The sequence below is a fragment of the Carassius auratus genome, unplaced genomic scaffold, assembly GCF_003368295.1.
Source record: "Carassius auratus strain Wakin unplaced genomic scaffold, ASM336829v1 scaf_tig00018967, whole genome shotgun sequence".
NCBI classification, from domain to species: Eukaryota; Metazoa; Chordata; class Actinopteri; order Cypriniformes; family Cyprinidae; genus Carassius; species Carassius auratus.
This window is the reverse complement of record NW_020524915.1, coordinates 19754-43862: the sequence shown is the minus strand read 5'-3', so window position 1 is coordinate 43862 and position 24109 is coordinate 19754. Positions and strand designations below refer to the sequence as shown.

Genomic DNA, 24109 nt, shown 5'->3' with positions numbered 1-24109 from the left:
TGTAATATATGAAAATAATAAAATACTCTTATAGATTATATGTGTTGAACTTGCAGGAAAACGGTTTTAATTCACAGATAAACTTATGTCTGGTGTTTGGTTGAGGCAGATCTTAGAAGTTGAGTGTGGGCTCATGTTGATGGTGCGTCCAGCTCCTTTTTCCCCCCGGCTCAAAGGAGAAGGGTTGAAAGACTTAGCGAAGGAAAGATAAACATCCAGCGATAAGATAACTCATTCTCTTACTCTTCTGGGGGCAGTCAAGGTCAGAGGTCAAGAGAATGCAAGTGCCTTGTTAATCCATTGACCCATGGTGCAGAGGGTTAATACTGGTTTGCTAAACCAAGGGACCCCAAATCAGTCAGATTAAGGAGATTTTCCAGGAATGTCCGGCTTTATTTTAAGATTGGTGGATTGTTTGGGTTTGAGTGTCCATGGGCTGAGGTTAGTGGAATTAGATCTTCAAGCGTTTCCTCAAACCCTGGAGGAAGGAGGTTAATATTACACCTTGGTTTAGAAACACAATTAAGGCCAGTCTTCATGTATGATCGCTGCAGATGTGGTTGAGCAGTTTAGTCTTAAATATGTTTTCCTGGTGTTAAATATCACCATGTCCCAGCAATACACAGCACAGCTCTCACCCGCTTGTAAAAAAAAAAAAAAAAGATGAAGTCACATTTACCGTTGCTTGGCAAACTTTTTGCAGTATTTCCAAAAGCAGTTCACCCAAAGGCTCCTTGATTTCCCCACAGAGATTTTGCATCAGGTTGTTTTTCATGTGACTTCGGCATGAGTGGTTTTCATACATCACTACACTATTAACAATAATTATTCAGCAGAGCAAACTGTGCTGCTCTGGGTCAGCCTGGGTGATTCTAACCCCAGTGAAGGAATACTGTGAAGGACAGAACCAGAGAGGTGTGTGTTGCTCATGAAGAGAGCCCCTGTCTCCAACACCTTCACAGTAGCTGCACCCTAAATTTATTAGCAGCAAGAGAGTGAAAGAATATCATACTATCCCAGTTCCCTCCTTCTCTCTCTCTCTCTCTCTCTTCCTGCTGGTCGCTCTGTCTCCTGTTTGCATTCTTTCAGGACTCCTCTGCCAGTAGCGCTCATTGAGCATCGTACACGCGCACACGCACCGTCTGCCCGGTGAAGCTGAGCGGAGGAAGCACGTTCCGTGTGTGTGAGGCAGAAACAAGCAGGGGGTAGAAGCTGAATGAAGTTAGGTTAGAATCAGGAAGTGGGAGGAACCGGTCGCGCCGTAGGTGATTGAGAGAGAGTTTGTGGGGGTACAGGCAGCACTCGCGCGAGGAACGGGAGCCAGGAGCCAGGAACCAGGAACCAGGAACCAGAAACCAGAAACCGAGCTTGAAACCAGCGACGATTTCGAGGAAAAGAAGCGGCGTCGGGGTTTTACTGCGGCTTTACTCCACCCATTCTGTCTATAGGAGGGAAATACTGTACGCTTTGTTGGATTTTATTGCTCTGCACGAGCGCACGGGAGACAGGAACGCGCGGATGGTTTGTCACTGAGCGCGCCTCTTACACAAAAGCGCAGAAGTCTGCGACGGTTGGCGAGGATTTCAAACGGCCAATTTGCGGGAAGAGGACGAACTGAAGGATTTCTCCACATCTCTGCGCTCTTGGGTACCAGGCACATGGCTGCCTTTGTCTGAGAGCCTCTCTCGCTTTGAGCTCTGGATGTTTTTCTTCTTCCTCTTCTTCCCTGGGAAAGGCTTCTTATTTTTGCATGGCTGTCATTCACTCTGAGCGAACGAGAGGAATTCGCCGCCTGTTTGTGGATTAAATTGTTTGACAAGCAGAATGTGAAACGGCGTATTTATTACTAAACCTTAAAGTGATTTCTTGGTTTATTTTCCTCCGTGCCAACCTCACCACATCAGAAGGTACACCTCATCTTCATATCTTTCAAAAATGGATTTTCTTTTAGTTCATATCTCGACGACCTCAATGTCATTCGACGTTTTAGGGGAATTATTAAAAGCCGTTTCAGTGGATTACTCGATGGCTGGAGGATTTGGAGCGCTGTTTTCTTGTCTTTGGTTGTGGATCATTGTAGTTGACATCTGCAGTGAATGTTGCCAGATGTTTTTCGCTTGTGGTTTAAATAAAGCAGTCGCGCGAACGCGTTGTCGTGTGGAAACTATTTCTCTTGACGTCATGTTAATGAACGAATATCACATTATTATAACAATTATTATTCAGCTTTCAGCTGTGAAAATGGACTTAACGTTTTATATACGTGCTAATTTTAGACTTGTCAGTGTCGTTTTTGCCTCGAGCAGGAGATGGATATAGTGTTGCCAAACCTGTCAGAATAATTGCTTTCCAATGAGCTGTTTTTCTGAGAATATATTCTTAGTAATGTATCCACAGAAAGACGTAAAAATGTCCCATTGCAAGTTTACATTCACTCAAAAGCTGTTCTGTTTGTGTATTATTTTCCTCACGAATGAGTCAGGTTAGACGCTAATGGATGGGCTGTAATGGTTCTATCTTTGTTGCTGTTAAGTCAATTGAATTAGCCGATGTCCCTTTGACACCACATTGTCACTTAAATGAGCTTTCATTACCTAAATGCTGTGTAAATTGCAACGCTGGATGTTTGCACAATAACAGCAATGTTAATGCGTTCAACCCGGTCTCAAGTGCAGCGCGTCGTTTTGCTCATGGAGCCACAGTGCCATCCAGTGGCCGCCTTGGAAAGTGACTTTATTTTTGCGCTCATTAATGCTGCGCTACCTTTGATGATGAAGCCCACCTGCTTAGATCTGAAGCAGATGTACTGACTCTGTCTTTCTCGCTCTCTCTCAGGGCTCCGATGCCGGCTCAGAGAAATTATTCAGCACAGCTGCATTTAAAGGTATGTGGTGGACTTTCTTCATTCCATTCTGCTCATGTGCTTATTGCTCGTGTAAATCACAGTTGTCTAGTTGTTGACAGATTTTCTGTTCATATAGAGGCACATACTCTAAATTGTTATGGTTTTTGTTTTCTGTAAAATAAAATGTTAAAGCTGTAATCATAGTGTTATGATCTAAAAATTAATATCATTATCGCCATTTGTGAGGATAATCCTAGTCTATATAAATACTGTTATATATTGTAGGTATCATATATATATAACAGTGAAGCATGCAGTCTTCGATGCCCCACAAGTCATAAACTAGAATCCGTCATATTATTCTAGACAACCTTATTTACCAATATTGCATTCAGATTACGTCTAATGTGTTTTGCTTTCCGGGGTGGCATGGGAAATAATGCATTTCCTCAAGGCTGACTACGATTCCATTGACAGGCACAGTGTGTTGTATTCTTGCTTACTCACAGCGTATGAGAAATCCATCTGAGCCACTCTGTTAAACAGATCCCAATGTGCTGCTGAGTGATGAATGAGAAAATCCATTTCAGGCGCGCAGCATGTGTAAACGCCACACACTGGGTCCCATGTGCAGCGGCGTCTGGCTTCTGTTATGGAAATTGATTAGTTGTGAAATGCTAAATAAAGGTGGTGGATCTGCGGCACAGACGGTAGTGGAAGAAGCTATTCTGCCCTGCTGGTTTGATACTCTGCGTGTGTGATATTGTTTGCCGTGTCTATTTTAAAAGCATGCTTTGTGTTTGTACAGTGAGGAGCTGCGATGCCCTCACCGTCTGTTCTCTGTGTGCATGTAAACGTCCCACCATACACATAGGAAGTTGGTTCATGTGGAGTCTGCAGTAAGAACGCGTGAGTCAAAGGATCCAGGGAGACAGTTGAGTTGCTTTTAAAACCTCAGTGTCTTTAGACAGCAGGAGCCCATCAGCACACCGCTAATTTGCTCTTAAAGCCTTTGCAATTTGAGCTCCCCCATTTTACAAACCCTGGGCAGGCCAACATAATGGAGCCCAGCCTTGTGAATCCACATTCTTCTGTAATGGTGCGTTACCAGGGTGGAGAGCATGATGGGTGGGGTGGGGAGGGGTGAAGGAGGCTGGAAAGACATCTGACCCCAGGAAGGAGGTGAGAGAGAGGGACTGATTGATGCCGACAAGCCCCTTGTTCCTCCTTTTCCCCCTTGCTTCACTCCCTCGGGACCCCAAACACATTTCCCACATTCTGCTCTTTAGAGGTTTGATTTGTTAGGTTCAGAGGGACTTTTTTGGAAAGGCTTTCCCTCCTGGAGACATCTCACCGTGGCCATCACGACCCCTCAGAAAGGATTAAAACTCCCTTTGTGCGCCTTAAACTAACACATGCCCGCCTCCTCTGCTTCTGAAAAGCTGGCACTTGGGAAACAGTACACAAATATGCTTTCTCTTCTCACTGACTGCCAGGCCACTTCATCTCCCTTCAGACTCTATTTCCATTTAAATGTGTGTCTTCTCTCTCTGTCTTTTCCCTCTCTCCTTCACATTCCCCTTGTCCCCTTCTCGATTTGCCATATGCTAATCTTTCCACTGGCAGAAGAGATGGAGAAAAGAGTATCGTCCTCCAAAACACAGGTGCAAATGAACTTAGGCGCTGTGGTATTTTTATTGGAGGATTTTAGGAAGATGAAAGACAGCGGGTGTATACAGGACACTGCTCTCTGTTACAGAAGATTACCAGTCGCTCAGATTCTTAACCCTTAAGAACAAAAGAAGAAAGAGAACGTAGAACTGAAGAGCTGAGAGACGGGCAACAGAAAAGATGTCAATATTTGCCTGGAGCCTAGAACGAGAGGCTTGCATGTTTTCCACACTCAAATGGTTGACACTCAAAAAATGCCTCACATTCAACAGCGTGATGAGATGGAAGAGGCACCTCTGAGGGGAAAATATAGATCAAACTCCAAAAGAGCAGAAGAAAACAGATCTTAGATCATTTATTGGGCTGTAGGTTGTTTTGAGAGGTGGAGAGGGAAGAGAAGAATGGATAAACAAGATGTCACTGTCAATTTTGTCTCATAATTTGTTAAAAAGACAAAGATAACTGTCCCTCTCCATTTCTGTCACCGATGGATTTTTGGTTCCTTGTTATTGTTGCCTTTGATATGCTTAATTTCTGGCAGTATTGTTGACTTGATTACACAGAAACTATTGGAAGAGATCTGTACTGGATGATGACCTCACTGAATCATCAATGAACTGACCATAACTGAAAAATGGACTGCTTGTTATTGTCCTCCAGCATTATGACAACCTATTTTTCTGTTAGACACTGTAAAGCTGCTTTGATTCGAATTCTATTGTATAAAGCACTATATAAATAAAAGTGACCTGGCCTAATTTAAATACTAAACTTTTATTAAATTTTTTGTTTTAGTAGGAAAAAAGATCAAGAAATTAGTCATTGTCAGTCTATTCAAGACTCAGAAGAGTGCTAACCTCTAGGTCACAGGCCTTTTAGATATTTAATCTTGTTCTATGGATGGTAAAATCTAAACTTGATTATGGTCAAACAGGTAGAGCTTTCCATCTCCATTTAAATGTGTGTCTTTACTCTCTCTTATCCGGGATACTCTTCTTCGATGTTTGTCTACACTGGTTTTTGAATCAGTGCCATCACTCTTGCCTTTTCGTGCAACAGCAGCTGCTCTGATCATGTGATTCTAGCTAAAATGTTTTTGGATGGCCTGTGTTTTCGCTTTGCAAAACTGAAAAGATTTGTCGGACTGGTTCGAAAAAAAACATTTGCATTTTCTGTGCCTGAATGTTCATGGTCTATGTGGAACCATCCATAGAAATCTGTTGTTTTATCCCAGCATGTCATTGCGTCCGATATTCTTTTAGCTTTTTCCCGCTCAGTGTGGAAAGGCCTTAAGACCCTCTCCTCGCCTCTTCTATTTTCTTCTCTCTTTGTCTCCCTCCTGATGTTTTGTGTAATTGTTGCTTGTTTTCTTTTTTCTCTCCTCGTTGTGCTGTCTCTCACTCCTATTAAGCAGAATCATTAAATGTTTGACTTAATTACTGTCTCTCACACAGCCTGCAGGTGGCTGCCAACCAGCCTGCTTCAATTAGTGTATTCATCTCCTGCATCTTGTGCATCTAGGAAGCCTTTTGCTCGATTTCAGAGCAAGCAAGTGTGAGAACAACAGGAACTGTGACGACTCAACTAGTGAGATATCTAACTGTTTTATCTGTGATTCTGAGACTCTGTAGCATTTGACTCAATCTTTGTATTTGTTTGTTAATAAGATGTGTTTTGTAATTATGTTGTCCCTCCCAACATGTTCAAGGTGAGACCAAACTGTTTGCAAACACACAGCATTCAGTTATTTTTCTGTCGTTATCTCAGGATCTTGAGAAAATGACAAAAAAAAGACAAATATTTGGCTTCAATGGGCTTCCAGTTTGGTGTTGTTATGAACTTGAGATATATGTGCTAATTTATCTTGACAAAAATATCTTCAGAAATTTTCTTTGAGATATGCTTGAAGGGCTGTCCAGTCCAATATGGTTTTGAACAAAATGTTCTTCATGAATTAAATGCTTTTACACTTTAAATGTCTGATATCTTGTTTGTTGCAGAGTATAAATTGAGTCTGACATTGTGTTGGCCACTTTTGGACTTGGACAATAAGACAAAGCTGTTACTACAGACTTGACTCCAGATACCTCATTCTCTCTCTCTGTCTCTCTCTCAGTATGCTGTCAGTGTCCCACTTAGGAGCACCCGGACCACTTAACAGATTGGTTTTTATTTGTTTGGCAGTAATTCCCAGTAATAGAATTTGTTTTAGTTTCTAGCATCATTCATAAAACAGAAGGTAGCCGTTTTGTGAGTGCTGTGTTTTATTTATGTCTGGGCATGCATTGAATAAAATCTAGTTACTGCCGCCAGTCACACAGTGTCTGCTGTGGTGAACGTCTAATGCCTAATGAAATATTTATGTATGTTTAGTACATAGCTTGGTTGCTTATATATAAAAATCACAGAAGCTGATGAACTGTCTTGCATGATATTGAATGAATAAATACTATGTACAGCTCAGACTCAGTTGACAGCACACGCAAACATGTTAGCAGCAGAGCGCTCGTCTGAAGAGCAGGACTCGGGTGAGGCCCTGTGTGGAAGGTATAATTTCACTGACGATGACATTGTCTAGAGATTGAAAAAGAAGAGGAGAGAGGATGAAGAGAAGGATAGGAGAGGCAGAAAGATGAAGTTTGAGGCAGATGAGAGTTGTTAAGAGCTGGATGGATGGATTTTAAGAGCTCTTGAGATAGCGGAGCACTCGCGGAGTGCTGTAGTCTCACAAATGTCTGAAGCTTCAGGAGTGTATGTGTGTGTTCGCATGAATGCTTGCATACAAGATTCTGTGTGCTTGACACTGGCTTGAAAGGCTTCTTATTTTTTTTATTTTTGCATTTCATGCATGCTATAGGATACACCTTATTTTGCAAATAACTATGTAAATAACTAAAAGAATGACAACGTGCAGTACACTGTAAAACTATTTGCACTACAAACCAGTGTTTGTTTATGATAATAAATAAAAATAACTTGATTGCAAACACCAGTTTGCCACATCAAGCATCATAATGGATTGTTTTAGTCATTGAAAATAATTGGTAGCGACACAGGAAGCCTTGCATATTGAAGTTAAAAATGTCTTGTCTTCTCTTACAGTGAAAATAAGGTGGATAAAACAGATGTTTGTAGCTCTAAAATCTAATTGGATGAGGCACATTTAAAGCCATTTGTAAACAGGGCAATAAACAGGGTATGATACATTTTTTATTAATTTGGAAAGTGATTTAATGATCTTGGGTCATTTCGTTGCTTGGCAACAGCATGAAATTACGCTAACAAATGTGCGTCTTTTCACAGTGTAACAAACAAAAGTATGATAATCGACAGATCTGTTTGCACTGCTAGTCTAGTAAAAGCCATTATCATTGCTTATTACTTTAACATTTCATCTTTGGTCAGTGACGTGACGTGACATACAGCCAAGTATGGTGACCCATACTCAGAATTCGCGCTCTGCATTTAACCCATCCAAAGTGCACACACACATAAGTGAACACACACACACGGAGCAGTGGGCAGCCATTTATGCTGCGGTGCCTGGGGAGCAGTTGGGGATTCGGTGCCTTGCTCAAGGGTCATGGTATTGCCGGCCTGAGACTCGAACCCACAACCTTAGGGTAAGGAGTCAAACTCCCTAACCACTAGGCCATGACTTCCCCTTAGTCAATAATATATGCAATCTCTCAGGTTGTTTATTTATGTGTTCTTGTTTTATGTTGAGTAACCGATTGGAATGATTGATTGATGAGGTCAAAGCTTCCTGTTTTCTTTCTTTTTTCTTTGAAGATCAATGAACAAAGTCTGTCTGTTTTTGGGCAGGTGAGGTAACTGATTATTTGTTCTCAGTCAGCTTAGCTAGCATTCCTCATACTGAACTATAAGCATCTTTACCTGGCGTATATCTGTGGTCATGTCTTTATAGTTTGTAGTGACAAGCTGTAATTTCTGGCTCTGTGTGAGTGTGTGTGGTGAGAGTTTGGCTGCAGTTCACAGTCTGCAGTGATGTCTCATCCCCTGACACACAAACCCACAGCGGTTAACACACCATGGGCAACATCCTGATTTACTCCCCAAGACCAGCAAACAGTAGCGCCACCCACTCTCACAGTCTGCCCAGTGATGCATGCATGTTCATGTGTGTGTATGTTGGTGTCCTCACATATGATTAAGCTTTTTTGTATAACCATATGATTATTGCTTTTCCAGTAGGCTTTCTATAAGTGGTTTTCCTGGCACGGGGAACAAGATTGTGTTTTAAAACACAGCTTTAACTAGAGCCACACACTAACGGTACTGGGATAAGAGGTTGAGATGCCATGGAACTGTTGAGGAATTGGAAGTCAGACATTCGTTTAACGCTATACATTATCTCGGTCTTTCCTGTCTGTAGTCATAACACAGCCCCAAACTGCACTCAAACACTCTTTCCATCTGTCCCTCTCTCTCAAAGAGGTTATTACAAGGTTGTTCCCAAACCCCAGAGGTTGAAGGACTAAAGTAAATTTATCCATCTTGGTGACTAGTGGAGGGTGCCGAGAGAGTGGAAGAAAGAGAGGCCAGGGAGACAAGAGACCTTGTTGAAATGGCTCTGATGGCATGGTGAGTTTAGCCATGTTGAAGAGCATACAGTGTAAGAGACAGTCTCAAAAAGACCTCAAAGTGTTGTAATGCTGTTTAATGATAGAGTATGTTAACATAAAAGCCACTCTGAGATCTTTTTTTAGTATATACTACCATTTAAAAGTTTAAGGTCAGAAAGATAAAAGTTTATTTTATAGAAATTAACACAAACATTAAGCAAGTGTTTTCAACGTTAACAATAATAAGAAATATTTATTGACTCAGTTTTGCGATCACTGGAATAAAAGTAATTAGGAATAAAATGCCTTTCAAAATATATTTGGAAAACTTGTTATAAATTAACATTTTGCAGTATTGTTGTTATTACTGTATCTTTGATCAAATAAATGCAGTACTGGTGATCTGACGTCAAAATTTTGAACGTTAGTGTGTTTGTGTGTATTTACAAGCTGTTCAGAACAAATTTCACAATGCATTGGGAATTTGAACTGGACCTGTATGTTTCCTTTGTCTGTTCTTAATCTGAAAAGTATGTGTCTGTAAAATATCTGATAGTCTTACCATGGTTGACTGACATGAATGAGTGACAGAAACTGAAAGCAGAAGTGAAAAGGTTCCCTGTGGTTGAAACCCTGCCTTACAGATGTGATGACATCACCTATAGCTCCTGTTTCCTCTGTTTAGAAAAGATACGCATTTATTTGATTTCTTCTCCCATCTTTCTTTCCATTCAGCTCCCCTTTTTCATTTTTTCCCAGGTCTGTCAATTCCCAGGTCTGTTTTTGTCCAATTATGCATTTATGGCAGTTTGAGGTCGCTGTGGTAACAGAGGGATTAGTGTGTAGAGATCTCAACCAACTGTGTCTGTGCTTAAGTACAAGTGCTTCTCAATGAATGAATGAATGTTGTGAAAAAGTTAATACAACTCAAATTGTGAAACTCATGTATTCAATAATTTCAAAGCACACAGACTGAAGTAAACTAAGTGTTTGGTTCTTTTCATTGTGATGATTTTGCCTCACATTTAACAAAAACCCACCAATTCACTATCGCAAGAAATTAGAAAACTTCATAATACTTCATTTCTTCTGGTAAGTATGTTTATTTACTGTACATGTACTCAATATTTGGTTGGGTGCTCCTTTTGCTTTAATTACTGCCTCAATTCGGCGTGGTATGGAGGTGATCAGTTTGTGGCACTGCTGAGGTGGTATTGAAGCCCAGGTTTCTTTGACAGTGGTCTTCAGCTCATCTGCATTGTTTGGTCTCTTGTTTCTCATTTTCCTCTTGTCAATAGCCTATAGATTCTCTCTGGGGTTCAGGTCTGGTGGGTTTGCTGGCCAGTCAATCACATCAACACCATGGTCATTCAACCAACTTTTGGTGCTTTTGGCACTGTGGGGAGGTGCCAAATCCTACTGGAAAATGAAATCAGCATCTACAAAAAGCTGGTCAGCAGAAAGAAGTATGAAGTGCTCCAAAATTTCTTGGTAAATGGGTGCAGTGACTTTGGTTTCCAAAAAACACCAGCAGATGACATTGCACCCCAAATTATCATAGACTGTGGAAACTTAACACTGGACTTCAAGCAAATTAGACTATGAGCTTCTCCAGACTCTATGACTTTGGTTTCCAAGTGAAATACAAAACTTGCCCTCATCTGAAAAGAGGACTTTGGACCACTGTGCAACAGTCCAGTTCTTCTTCTCCTTAGCCCATGTAAGACGCCACAGGAGTGGCTTAACAAGGGGAATACGACAATTGTATCCAAATTGCTTGACATGTTTGTGAGTTGTGGCTCTTGATGCCTTAACTCCAGCCTCAGTTCATTCCTTGTGAAGTTCACTCAAATTCTTGAATCAACTTTGCTTGTCAAACCTCAAGGCTATGGTTCTCTCGGTTGGTTGTGCATCTTTTTTTTCACACTTTTTCCTTCCACTCAACTTTCCGTTAACATGCTCAGATACAGCACTCTGTGAACAGCAAGCTTCTTTGGCAATGAATGTTTGTGGCTCCTTGTGAAGGGTGTCAATGATTGTCTTCTGGACAACTGTCAGATCAGCAGTCTTCCCCATGATTGTGTAGTGAACCAAACTGAGAGACCATTTTGAAGGCCCAGGAAACCTTTGCAGGTGTTTTGAATTGATTAGTTGATTGGCATGTCACCATATTCTAATTTGTTGAGATAGTGAATTAGTGGGTTTTGGTTAAATGTGAGCCAAATCATCACAATTAAAAGAACCAAAGACTTAAACTACTTCAGTATGTGTGTGAATTTTTTTAATGCCAGAGTTTCACAATTTTAGTTGGAAAACTGAAATAAATTAACTTTTTCACAACATTCAAATTTATTGAGAAGCACCTGTATATTTCAACCCAGAACCTCAGAGAAGCAGTAATTTAGGCCTCTGGATGGCCAGTACTCAGCTGAAGAGAGACAGAGAGGTGCATAATCATGGGATCAAGAAAGCACAAATACTGCAACACACTCTCCTGACCATTTTAAACTTTGATACGTCGACACCTCTGGCCTCAGTGTCAGAGGTCACTTAGGTTGAAGGTCAAGCTTTAGTATTTTTCACCATTTCCAAAATGTATGGCAATATGCAGTAGGCCTACAGAACAGAGCAAAATCTGGTTGCCTGGAGGCCTTGCTCAATTCAGGCCAACTTGTGGTTGCTCCAGAAAATTCTTTGCTGAAGGGAAAATCCAGTGTGTGCTTTCATATAAATAAGCACTAATGAAGTGTGAAACGTCCCATTTTATCACCATTGGTTCCATAAAGATTGCACATTCGGACCACGGTTTCATAAGCTCTATGAAGAGCTGTCCCATTGCATGATTTTCACCATCTGTTCCAGATTACATTGCTCTGAGAAGATGCTCTTTATCCCGTGTGTCAAGTTTTATTCAAACAGTGACATCCTAAACCAGGCATTTCAGTCTCAGTGCTTGGGCTTAAGGGACACTAGAAAAGCAAACATCCCGGCCTGCTGAGGGCTGCTGTTTAGATTAGGTACAACAAAAACACACACGCAAATGCATTGAACTCTGACCACTAGTACCTACCAACATGCACTCGAGAGACTCTCACACACACGGGAGACTCTACTTTCCCTCCACCTCAGACATGATATATGATTCTTACATCCCTTAACAAGTATGTGTGTATCAATGTGTGTTGTCTGAACCACGGCCTCCTCTGAGAGTGCCGCCCTGCATAGAGCCGTCTTTGTTCTGATAGTAACCCAACCTAAGTTTTTGCAGGGTCTGAGGGGGGTCCTGTGTTTCCCAATGACTCCCCCAACCTCTGTCGTACTGAAGAGTGTGTTGAGAGACTCTCGGGGCAGCTGGCTGTTTCGGCTTTCCTTAGCACTTCTGATAAACGAATGAAGGACACACAGGCAGAATGCTTCACCAGTCTTGCGTCACACATTTCAGCCCCGGTTTCCTTTGATCAACACAAAAATCACCAATTTAGTTTGATTTTTAAATAATGTACTTGTTAAAGTATAGCAGGATGGGAGGGAGACATGGGAATGAAGGAAAAGGAAGAGCCTCTTTCTTTGGCAACAAGTTGAGCCAAAGGATTGGTTTACAGCCGTGCCCTAGGAAGACTGAATTTCCAGGTGGCTCAGTCCTAACACCCCTTTACATACACACACAAACATCATGTGTGTCTATAATCCTCAACTTACTGAAACATGAGCCTTGGGTAATGAGAGAGCTTTATACACACACAGGCTGTATGAGCTGGTAAGTGCCAGTTCTGGTGGGCTGTTGGAGGGCTTATGTTTCCAGAAATCTCGGTGAAGGGCAGCATTATGTCCCCCGTGTCACACATTCAGAGAGATAGAGAGGCATGGAGTGCAATTTCTGCCCTGTTTGAATGGATTAAAAACATTCAGCTGTGAAATCTGAGTGAGAGAGGAAAAAACTGCAGGACTAATTGAAGTTCCCTGAGGGACACACCACTAATGGTGATCTAAAGATGCCGAATTCAGCTGGTGTCAAGGATTAATATTGTAGAGACTGCAGCCACTCACTTATGAATACACACAAATACACACTTTAAACCAATTAGCAGTAGGTATGCCAAAACATTAGCAACCATACTCAAAGAGGTCATTATTAACATATATATATATATATATATATATATATATATATATATATATATATATATATATATATATATATATATATATAAACAAAACATTTATATTTTTTTAAATATAATATATTTATAATACATACTTTTTTATTACAAATAAGTAATTGAAATTTGGATTACATTTATAATGGAAGCAGAAAATAATAAATATTTGTTTATAAAAAATAGGCAAACCAATATTCCATTTTATCTGTTATTACACACAGCAAAACACATAATTTAAATATGAAAATATATGGGGTTTTTTTCTTAAATTTTTCTGTGCAGAACTCACAGTCACAAGTACAATACTATGCAGTCAATATGCAGTTTTTGGTGGTAGTTGCTTACAGACCAAGGTAAAAAAAACAGAAAAGAAAAAAAGCTCCATGCTAAGAATGACTTAAGTCCCTTTACTTGAGGTGACTTATGTCCTTCATTCAAAGTAAGCCACTCGCAAGTGAATATTAAATTATGTTGTGGGATAGTTAAATATATTCTAAATAAATTACAAACATAAAATCTATACATTTATTTTGTCCTCACATTCTTTCTTGTAACTCTTCCCACTCAGTGACACAAGCTGACTTAAAGGCTCATTATGCAGCTCATTATGCAGGCCTTTGTCTTCTCAGGTGTAAATCACAATGATATTCATGATAGTTGACTCCAACTCACATATGACTTTTACCAACAAAAAGTGTCTTAGAAAATTTAAATCAATATATTGTTTTCTGTAGGTGAGTAAACAAGATGATTTTCACATAATTAGAAAGAAAAACTCTAGGCTACAAGCTCTAGTTCTCAAAAGTCCCAGGTACCAATGTTCTGTATGTGCTTTATTGCCTTATTCAAGTGATTTAACATTTTTAGTTTTTCACTGATCACGCATAATTTTTTTTTCTCAAAAACACAATTGTGTACATACATACTGCTCACATATTATTATAGCCCAGTTTGTGCTGATTACAGTGAGATTAGACTTTAGCCATTTAGATGTTTATAAGCAACTGAAAAAAGTACAAATGTCAGGGCATGACAAAACTTTTCTAGGCCCCAAAAATACCCTCAGACTCCAGAGGGTTAAACAGAGAATACCTGTAAAAAGTTATAGAAAGGGTGAAATTAACATCCACTAGCAGATGAATAAGGTTTTTTTGTTGTTGTTGTTTTTTGCCTGTGAACACTGGACGAGAAGCGTTGCGTCTAGAAAAATTTGTACAAGAAATACAACACACCATTGCTGGGTGGTGCGGACAGACGCCGAATCGCACCTCGGTGGGTGTACGTTCATATAAAATAATGTATTCAAATTTTAAAGACATGGCATGATGCAACGTAGCGCTTCTCATCCGATGTGTGACCGCCTTTAGATACACCTTCAAGGTCAAAGATAGTGTGAACTTCCTAATTATTTTAAAGGATGAATAGTTTGACAAATATTTGAAATGGAAATTATTTTGTGTCTGGCAAAACCGGGCATTTCCTATCCTTGGTCTAGATATTAAAATATAAATGTTGTGCTCACTGACAGAAAACGTGCAGCCAAAACAGGAAGGTGTAGTGTTGATAGACAGCACTTTGACTCCATCATCACCTCTTTGTCTCTTTTTGTCCTCTGTGTGTATAAGTCTTCTCAGAGGCTCACTGCTGCTGCTGTTTTGTCTATGTTCAGGCATGTTTACATCAGTATTCACTATCACTGCAGCTGCTTTTTGAACAGCTGAATCATCTCCATTTCCAAGTCAGATGTAACAATTTCCCTTCAATCAAAAATTACGGCTATAATTTTGTAAACTCTCATTTATAGACTATACTTGTTGTGCTAGACTTGTCAGAGTAAATGGTTGATTTAAATGAAAGATTTTATAATGGACAGACGTAAAGTCCACTCAATAAATCATTCTCATATGTACCTGTGTATCATTTGTTCAACACTGAAAATGAGTCTTTCTACAAATTTTAAAATGGGGGAAAAAAGTACTGGAAAACATTGTGGAAATTACATATTACTTTGAAGTGAATGTGAACTGCCATTTGCAACCCATTTTACTTCCATAATGTGATGTATATCTAAGTGACACAGGATAGCCTATTCAACAACAAAATATCCATCAGGAATAGATTGGATCATAAAAAATCTAACAATTCCCAGTCAGATTCCTCAGTCATAAATATGAAAAAAAAAACACACTGCTCAGTTAAAATTTTTAATAAAATGTGTGCTGTAAAGTGCTATCAACAAACCACCATGATTTTATGCAAAACATTTTGTTTTATGTGGATATTGGAATGCAAGTGATGTAGGCTATAATAAATAATAATTTGGCAATTAAATAAACTGTGAATATGGAAACATTTGATGTTGCTATAACTTCTTATAGGACATTTTTATTCTTGTTCTTATTTTAAATAGGCTACTGTTAATTGAAAAGATTTGTTGTGGAGTGCGGGGAACTAAAATAGCATAGCTATGTTTGCAACGTTTAATATAATGTTTGTTGACATTTTGCGTCGGCATTAGGCCTATTTCCGAATGAAATAATAAAATGCGACTTAGGCTTTCTCTCTATAAAAACACAAAAAAATGATATGTGTAGCATAGCCTATTTTAAAAATGCAGCAATGGTCGGTTAACTGGTTAAAATGAACATCCCTAGTGAGTGTGTGTGTGCGTGCTTGTGTGTAACACATTCCCAGTTGCTGTCAGAGCATTCTCTGGTGTGCACATGATCTCAGTTCTCAGGGATATATAAAGATTTGTTCTCAGAGGGATCAACCCTGTCCTCACCACGGAAGAAATCTATCATTCTGCCAGAGATTACCCAGTCTACACACACATAGACTCCTTAACATTTTGAAATGTAGATCTGCCATTTGCCTCATGATCAGAGAGAAAAGACACAGAGGATGTGTTTCAAATCCTGTTGACTTGATTTCCTAGATTTTTGGGCATCAGTAGGCATGCTCAGACTGACTAGACTTAAATCTGATACATTGAGATGTGATATCTCACAGTCATTCACAGGGATGCTAAAAAGCAAGTGTTCAAAAGAGACAGAAAGCAAATGTAGGAACAACAGCATAGGCTTGACAGCTTGGAGCAGAGAGAGTGAAAAGCGACATGTGACAGAATGAATGAGGTATGTGTGAGAATGAGCTGACAGTAATGTGTTTGTGAGGGTGGGATGGTTAGTAGTGTGTGTGTGTGTGTGTGTGTGTGTTCTCAGGGCCCCGGGGAGCAGTGTGTCTGTCACAAGTGCTTAGAAAAACATCTCTGTGTTAATTACAGTAATTACAGCAGATTGACCAGCTCTAAACAGCGGCAGCAGCATTTACCACCGTAGCCTGTGGGATATGAACCCTCACACATTCACTGAACTGAACAATCACACAGATTTACACACATCCATAAAAGCAACAAACAGCACAAGGTGTTGAGAAAAGAGTGAAATGTGACACTAAATGGGCGGCCAATATAAACACCCAGACATCTGCTGCCGTGTTTGAACAGTTTTCTCAAAAATGTATGCTCAGAATGGCATGATGGGTTTAGTTTGTTTGTCTCTTGTCAGTTGATTTCCTCTTTTAAATTATCGCTGACATGATGAAATATTCATAATCTCACATGATAAATATGAGACTCTTTAATTTATTAACGTACTCTAATTGGTCCATTACTCGGGCATGTACCTGTCATTATACGACCATTCTCTGGCTATGCCGGTTGCTGATTTAAAAAGGTTTTTTGGAAAAAATAACCAATGACAACCCCATTTAATGCTGTTAGGATGGCATTTGTAGCATTAGCTCACTCTGATATTGAATGCGTAATGAAGACTCCTGGGTCAGCCGCCTGTCTGAGTGTTTTATTTCAGCCCAAAGGTTAAGAGGTGGATTGGCCTGTCTGTCATTACACTGATTGATTATGGCTGTGAGCTTGGCTCGATTAGGGACCAGGAGTGATCTCCTTCCACTAAAGTGTAAATAAATATTGCCTCTGCAATATTTGGGAGATGTAGTTGCTGTTATACTGTTAACCACAATCATAAGAATGTAAGACAGGGCCAACAAGGGCCAACATCTAACTTTGACAAATTAACAAATTTTTCTGTATTTTTGTTTTGTATTTGACATTATTTTTTCTCTTTCTCTTACCCAGGCCTAGTTGTGCAAATATCAGCGGTTCTCTGAATTGTGTGTCTAATTGGTATAGGGATATTGTGACAGCTTGCCTTTGTTTGTGTTGTGATCTTGCATGTGTACACCACAGATGTGTCCACTGTCAGCTGGGATTAGTCTGTCAATACCTCAATCATTCTCTCTCCCTACTCTCAGTTCATATTTAAAGCCATAGTATATCAGATTTCCTTCTGCTGAAAATATGTGTGTTTCTGTGTGAGTTGGCGATTTCTTTTTATTACATCACATTACATCACTCAAATCACATTTTATCATTGATTACAACAAGTGATGTTCTTTTAAATGGTCTTATTAGCAAGTTTGCTTTTTTCCAAACACCTGTTCTGAACACCTAGCACAGGTGCACCGTTGCTGTAGTATAAGTTATTCAGCTGTTGAGTTCAGCAGCTTCTTACTGCAGTGATTTTAAGGGGGGGATTTTAGGGGTGTCTAGCATTAGTTTTTAGATATTGGAGACATTTAACTTTGAATAAATCACATAATCACCTGAGATTATCTACTGTCATATAGTTTGAATGTTGTTGTTACAGCTGCTTTGTCACGGGAATAGAAACTGTTTCTATATATGAAATTTCAAGTGTTGCCTTCGTGTCTAGTTAGGACAAAAACTTTAACATGGAAAAGATACCTTTTATCGCACACGTTCCGTGTAGTTAAGAATAGCCCACTGCTGCTGTCATCATCAGGTCTGAGCTGGTTAAAGTTGTTAATCTGTGTTGTGGTTGTATTTAAAAAATGGGGATGTGAAGCTGAATGCTTGTTGCTGCTGCATTGTTTCAGCCATGGCTTTGAGCTGCCCTCTATTGTCCTTACATCATCTTTCTGAGTGATCACAAATAGCCATGTCTAAACTGTTACCTGCAAGCTGAAGTCTCAGCTCAACTGATTTGACAGTAAAACGGCAGCCAGGCGGAGAAGACATGCAGGGCTGTCAGTTACAATGAAGGGAAGAGTTTAACACCAGCCTGGGGGCACTGAAGGAAGGCCCCATGACCCCAGAGCTCATCTCTAGCATGACAGGAGTATGTGGGCTATTTCAGGGCAGAAGGGCTGTTGAAGTGTCAGGATGCCTGAAGCCCAGTGTAACCGCATTACTGGCATTTGCCAGAACGATTGGTTATCGGCACATACCACCCAGGGAGGCCCAGTAATTATCCTTGTATAAGTACACTTACAAATGATGGTGCACAAACTTATTTAGAGAGGCAGAACTCAAAGCACACATCTTTCACACTTCAGTCACTTCAGTGTTGTTGGTGTTATTTGCGCAGAACTGCATCAAGTAGTCAGACAAATATCAAATAGTGTGAATAGTGATTGGGTTGTCATGTACATAAGTTCACTAATAAGGCTTTTTGAATTTAAACTGTGCCTGGGTAAATTTGTTAGAGATAAACTGTATGGATAGCCAATAGTGAAAAAACTGCTTTAACTTGGAGAACTTTCATGGTTGTATTTTGGTGCAGACCTGGGTTCAGTTGACCACAAAGTTTGGATAGTTTGGATAGTTGAAAGATGACTTTAGAACTTAGGACTAGATATGCACAGATTGCAATCTTCTTAGCCTATTCCAATTTCCGATTTTTTGTTGATCTGCGAATACCGATTTTGCAGATTCCGATTCCGAATTGTTTTCCTAAGAAATTTCATTGACAGCATACCAAAAAAAAAAATCTACTTTTTTTCAACTTTCATAAAAAAAAAAAAGATTAAAACCAAGTAAAAAGTCAATAATACAATAAGAACAAATAAAAAAATTCCAAACAAAAGCACAAATAAATGCAATAGCATAAAGAGAGTTTTTCAGGTTTAGTAAGTTTTTATTCAGGTAAGAAATACTACAGAAATTAAAGTAATTAAATGTACGTTTTTATCAAAGGTCATTTATGTAGTCTTCATTGTAAAAAATTATATACAAATAAATGCTTACCATTAAAGTTATAAAATGTATTAATTGAGAGCAGAAAGAGGTTTTCTTTTTCTTTTGTTCTTTGGTTAACATGACAGACAGCAGCAGGAATACTGGACTGCGGTCCCTTTAAGAGTTTATCCACGGACCCAATATACTGTTACACAACAAACTTTCTCTTTCTCAACTATTTAACGTTCCAAAACTGACTGTGTTTAACTGGATACTCGCTAAGATGGGCATTTTGGCATAATTCTGAATGTATTTGAACGTATTAGCGCAGTTAGCCACTCATTTTGGTATTTGTGGCTCACAAGCTGTTTGAGACTGAGAACGGCTTGTGCGCTCCACTAATATAGATCAGTAGTGGTTCACGCGCTTTAGGTCTAAGTGTGAAACCTACATGAATGACTACGAACGGCTCAAATCGGAAAAAGAAGTGAGACTGATTGGCTGGTCACTGATCAGTCTCGTTCATGAGGAAAATCGGCCTATTCTGATCCCTGGCCAATCGATCAGTGCATCTCTACTCAGCACAAATCCATCTGAAAGGGGAACCATGGTACATTTTAGATACTGTGAACAAAATCTGCTATCGATTAAGTGTAATACAGTGTAAAAGCAGAGGGAGGAGAGAAATTTAAACTGGTTTGGACACCTTTTGTCCACTTTTTCTTTAATTGACATAAAAATAAAAAAGACTTGGATTTGTGCGTTTACTTAATTGCCATGTTATTAAACAGGATTAATATGTTTGATTTAAGTCAACATTGTGGCCTCACCTCAGAACGACATGTTTAGCTCCTTTCTAGACAGGATTTGACTTGATACATCTTAATTTGTCTAATATATATTTGTTCCCTTTATTTTATTTATCGCTGTCACTTTCACCTAGCTTTAGAATAATGAAATCAGAAGCCTTAGAAGCCATAGCAGTGATAATATGCAGACTTGGTGTCTAAATAAGATTTTATCTGGAAAATTGTGCATAATATCTGTTCTATTCTGTTTATGAGAGCTCTGGACTCTGCTGTGGTTTTTAGCAGCTGAATATGGTGTGTTCTTTCAGAGTGGACTCACCTCAGGATAATGAGCTGTGTTTTGCTGTCCGTCGAGACTTCACCCAAGCAGACTGCTCCAGGAGCCCTGTAGACCTTAATCCTGCTCAAAAACAAACACACATACATAAACATTGTGTGATCAGATGAGAACTTTGCAAAGTCCACCTCCCGGTCTGTTCAACAATCTTAATAAACATCCTCCTCCACAGCTGTCATTTGGAATAAAAATCACCTCTCTTCACTCTTTTTTGACGAGGCGAGAGAAAGCTGCATTTATTTGTTTCCAGGGATCAAGGAGACTTGACAAATTAACTCCCCAGGGAGGAGAAACACACTTCTCCTCCACTCCCTGGCCGGCCCTGGAGTCTTCATTACAGGAAGAATAAGCAGTGTTTTCACTCTCCGTCTTGTTTTTTTAGGCATGTTAGTACATTGAGAGAGTTGCTCCAGGGAGGAGCAGCAGAGCTCTCTGTGGTTCAGGCTTTTAGAAGAGCATTGGATATTTTTTATAAAGAGTCTCTACAGGAAGGCCACAGAGCACAGTATAGAGTATAGAGAGCACGGGAGATGAGCACCAACGCGTTTGTGTGTCTAGTAAAGAGACCACATCTGTCCTTACATGTCATGTCAGTTGTTGACAGCCTACTGGAGCTATATAATCTGAAGGGAACTCACTTATAAAAGCCCTCATTTTGACACAAACAAGTGTGAAAGGCTTTTTTGAGTGTTGTTAGCTCTCTCTGCCTTAAATCCAGTTATTCAGAGAGGATAAAGGGTGACTTATTGCACCCTCTGGATGGCTTGTTTCTGAGCTGGGAGGCTGAACTGCCCTTGTTTGTAAAAATTGTGATCTTTCATGGGTCAAATGAGGTAGCCTATGTCTCTCACTTCAATGGGTATATTGTTTCAGCCTACAGCATACGCATATACATCATCGGTCTTGTGTGTGCGCATTTAGATTGTTCTTTTGCGTGCATGTATATGCATACATATGAGTGTTTGTGCATATGTGTGTCTTGCCTTCCCCTCATGCCACATGGCAGATGTTTGACACAAAAACATTCCCCAAGGGTGTCTTGTACTCCCAGATTATTGATCTTCATCTGGTAGAGTGCTACAGGTCAGACTGACCCTTAATGACTGCATCACACACATTACCTCTCAACTGCACACCAGGGTTCGGTTGCACCAGGTAGACATAAAAAGACGTAGACGTGGGCGTGCCACATTGAAGACTTGGAAGTAAACACCCACTGCTATGATAGGATAGTAGTTTTGTATAGAAAACTACCTCCAAACTAACTTCATAGTTCTGTGTTTTTGGTTAGACACACAAACATAATCAGGACATATCAAGCGAACTCTAACAAATCTATAGTAACACATAGTACAACTATTTTTTTACTCACATAAGTGTGCCATTCCTTTCGGATCCAATTTAAATGGTCGAGCATTGCTTTTTAATCTCAGTCTCTCTGCAAATCCAGCATCGACATGTCTTGTTTACAAACGCTCAATGTTTTACTCACATGAGCTGAAAACAGATTCCTAATATCCGAATCCGAAGGAAGGTTAGCAGCGACTGTATTCTTCCACAACCAGGCACTGCACAATATTTTGCGATCTTCAATGGCATGTTTGTTTGGTTGCTCAATCTGGTTTAGTACCACTTATATAATTTCCCTACTATGCCATGCGTGAAGCAGTGGGTGGGGCTTCAGAATTATGCATTGATATTCTACTGTGGAAGCTCTTAAAGCTCCTGTAAGCTCTGAAACTTACAGGATATTCTTTTAGAACAATGGCCTTTTATATATCAAAAGCTCAAGTAATAGTTGATTTCTCAATTCATGACACCTTTAAAATAGGGAAATTAGTTTGGCAGCACTGCTCCAACAACTTGCAAAATAGTAAACCTCACATGACAAAGAATCATGATAAAGTCGTGAATTGTGATTTTCATGGGAAAAAATCCTGATATAATATTTTTGCCCACCCCTTCTTTCAACACTTTTCTGATGTTAATTCATGTTTATTTTTCCTATAGCTAGTAGCAAAGAGGAACAAATCAGTTTATGTGCCCCTTGAACTGAGGTGCAACAGCGAACTTGTGATTATTAGTGTCAAAGCCACTATTTTATTTATTTATTTCCTATTTATTTTGTGATAAAATTTATAGAATTTGAAAGCTTTATTTCTGATTAAAAGTAACAAAGCATAAAACTTACTGTGATTATTGAATGGCAGGTATGCTGCAAATAATGAATGGACTTAAAGACATGAAATATTTCCAAGCATTTATACTGTCCCTTTAAGCAAGATGACAAATGGTACAGTTTCTTTTAATGATCCCAAATCATGTGTGATATTTACAAAGACATTACAGTTTACATCTGCAGTAATAATTAATTCACAGACATAAATCCTAAAAACGAATTATGTCTAGGCATAAGATTTAGTCTCAGATGTAGCACGCCTAGATGGTGCAACAGGTTTTAATTCTACACACTACTTAAAGCACATTTTATGTCCAGCCTAGTCTTACAACCGGGAGTACGTCCAGCTGGTGCATTTGACCCCAGGACCTTATGCTCTAAACTAGGCCCCATGGCCTACTGCATTGGTAGGTCCCCAGGCCCGTGAGAGAAAGATCAACAATCTATGTTGGTTCTATTCCAGCAGGGTCCCCAAAGCCCATGGGATTCAGGCTCAATCAGCATGCCTTGCTGCAGGCGATAGGGAGGCCTGGCTGGGTGTGAAGAGATGGAAAAGACAGATGGGTGTGGTTCCAGCTGAGGCAGACAGTGAAAGGAGTTATGCATGCATTGTGATCCCTTGTGAGCCCTTGGTCTCAGAGAATACAGTGAATCTTGGTCAATAGTCTCTTTCTTTCTCAATCATGGAGTGAATTTATTTGTACAATAAGAAACAGTAACATCCACTTTTGGGTGTGCCGGTCAGGTTTTCCTTTGGACAGTTTATGACCTTTCCCTAATAAAAACAAAAAAACGTTAAGGCATTCACAAGAACTTAATGTTGGCTTATTAGGCTCAAATTTCATTATGATTGTATGTTAGGTCTCAGAATCTGGTTATCAGTAAGACACGTTTGACCTGGCAGAACTGAATTGCGAATTAATTTTGCGATTTTAAAAACACTGAAGCAGCAATAAAGACCTGCCTTTGAGAAATGAAGTAATCTGTTTTCCGTGGCACAAGGCTTTATTTTCTGTCTTGCTGTTTCCTGAGTTTAAATTTGTTGCCAGAGTTTGTTAAGTCAATTGAAAGTATCTCCATAATATGTATGTCTGCTTTCTGAAACATTAATTAAAAAAGAACATTTTTCCATCTCTTTAGTTCCAGATTTTAGCATTGACAAGCTCTCCACCAATGCCTGCAAGGAGCTGCAATGCCTGGGCATTCCCAAGGTGTCAGGCCTAGAGCGCAGTCAAGAGAAGAGCCAGGAGTCGTCCCGTGAACTCTCCTCGGCAACCCCCTCACTGGTGTCCACTTCCCATCCCAAACCTCCCCTCCCCACCCCTCTTCACATCCAGCCACCCCCCTCTAACCGGGGGATACCCTTAACCCCAAGCCCAGTCCAAACCCAGCACCCTTGTCCAGACCATCCTCTTAGACCGCTGTCGCCCCCTACCACCCTGCCTCAAACCCAGGGCCAAGAGC

General features: G+C 39.9%; 1 long non-coding RNA gene across 1 annotated transcript; it reads left to right on the top strand.

Moving 5' to 3' along the window:
• The first annotated feature begins 300 nt into the window (after nucleotides 1–300).
• Nucleotides 301–23826, top strand: LOC113076124 (uncharacterized). The gene is made up of 3 exons (XR_003281115.1): nucleotides 301–1907; nucleotides 2836–2884; nucleotides 23786–23826. It is a non-coding gene; the product is annotated as an uncharacterized LOC113076124 (long non-coding RNA).
• The last annotated feature ends 283 nt before the right edge of the window (nucleotides 23827–24109 follow it).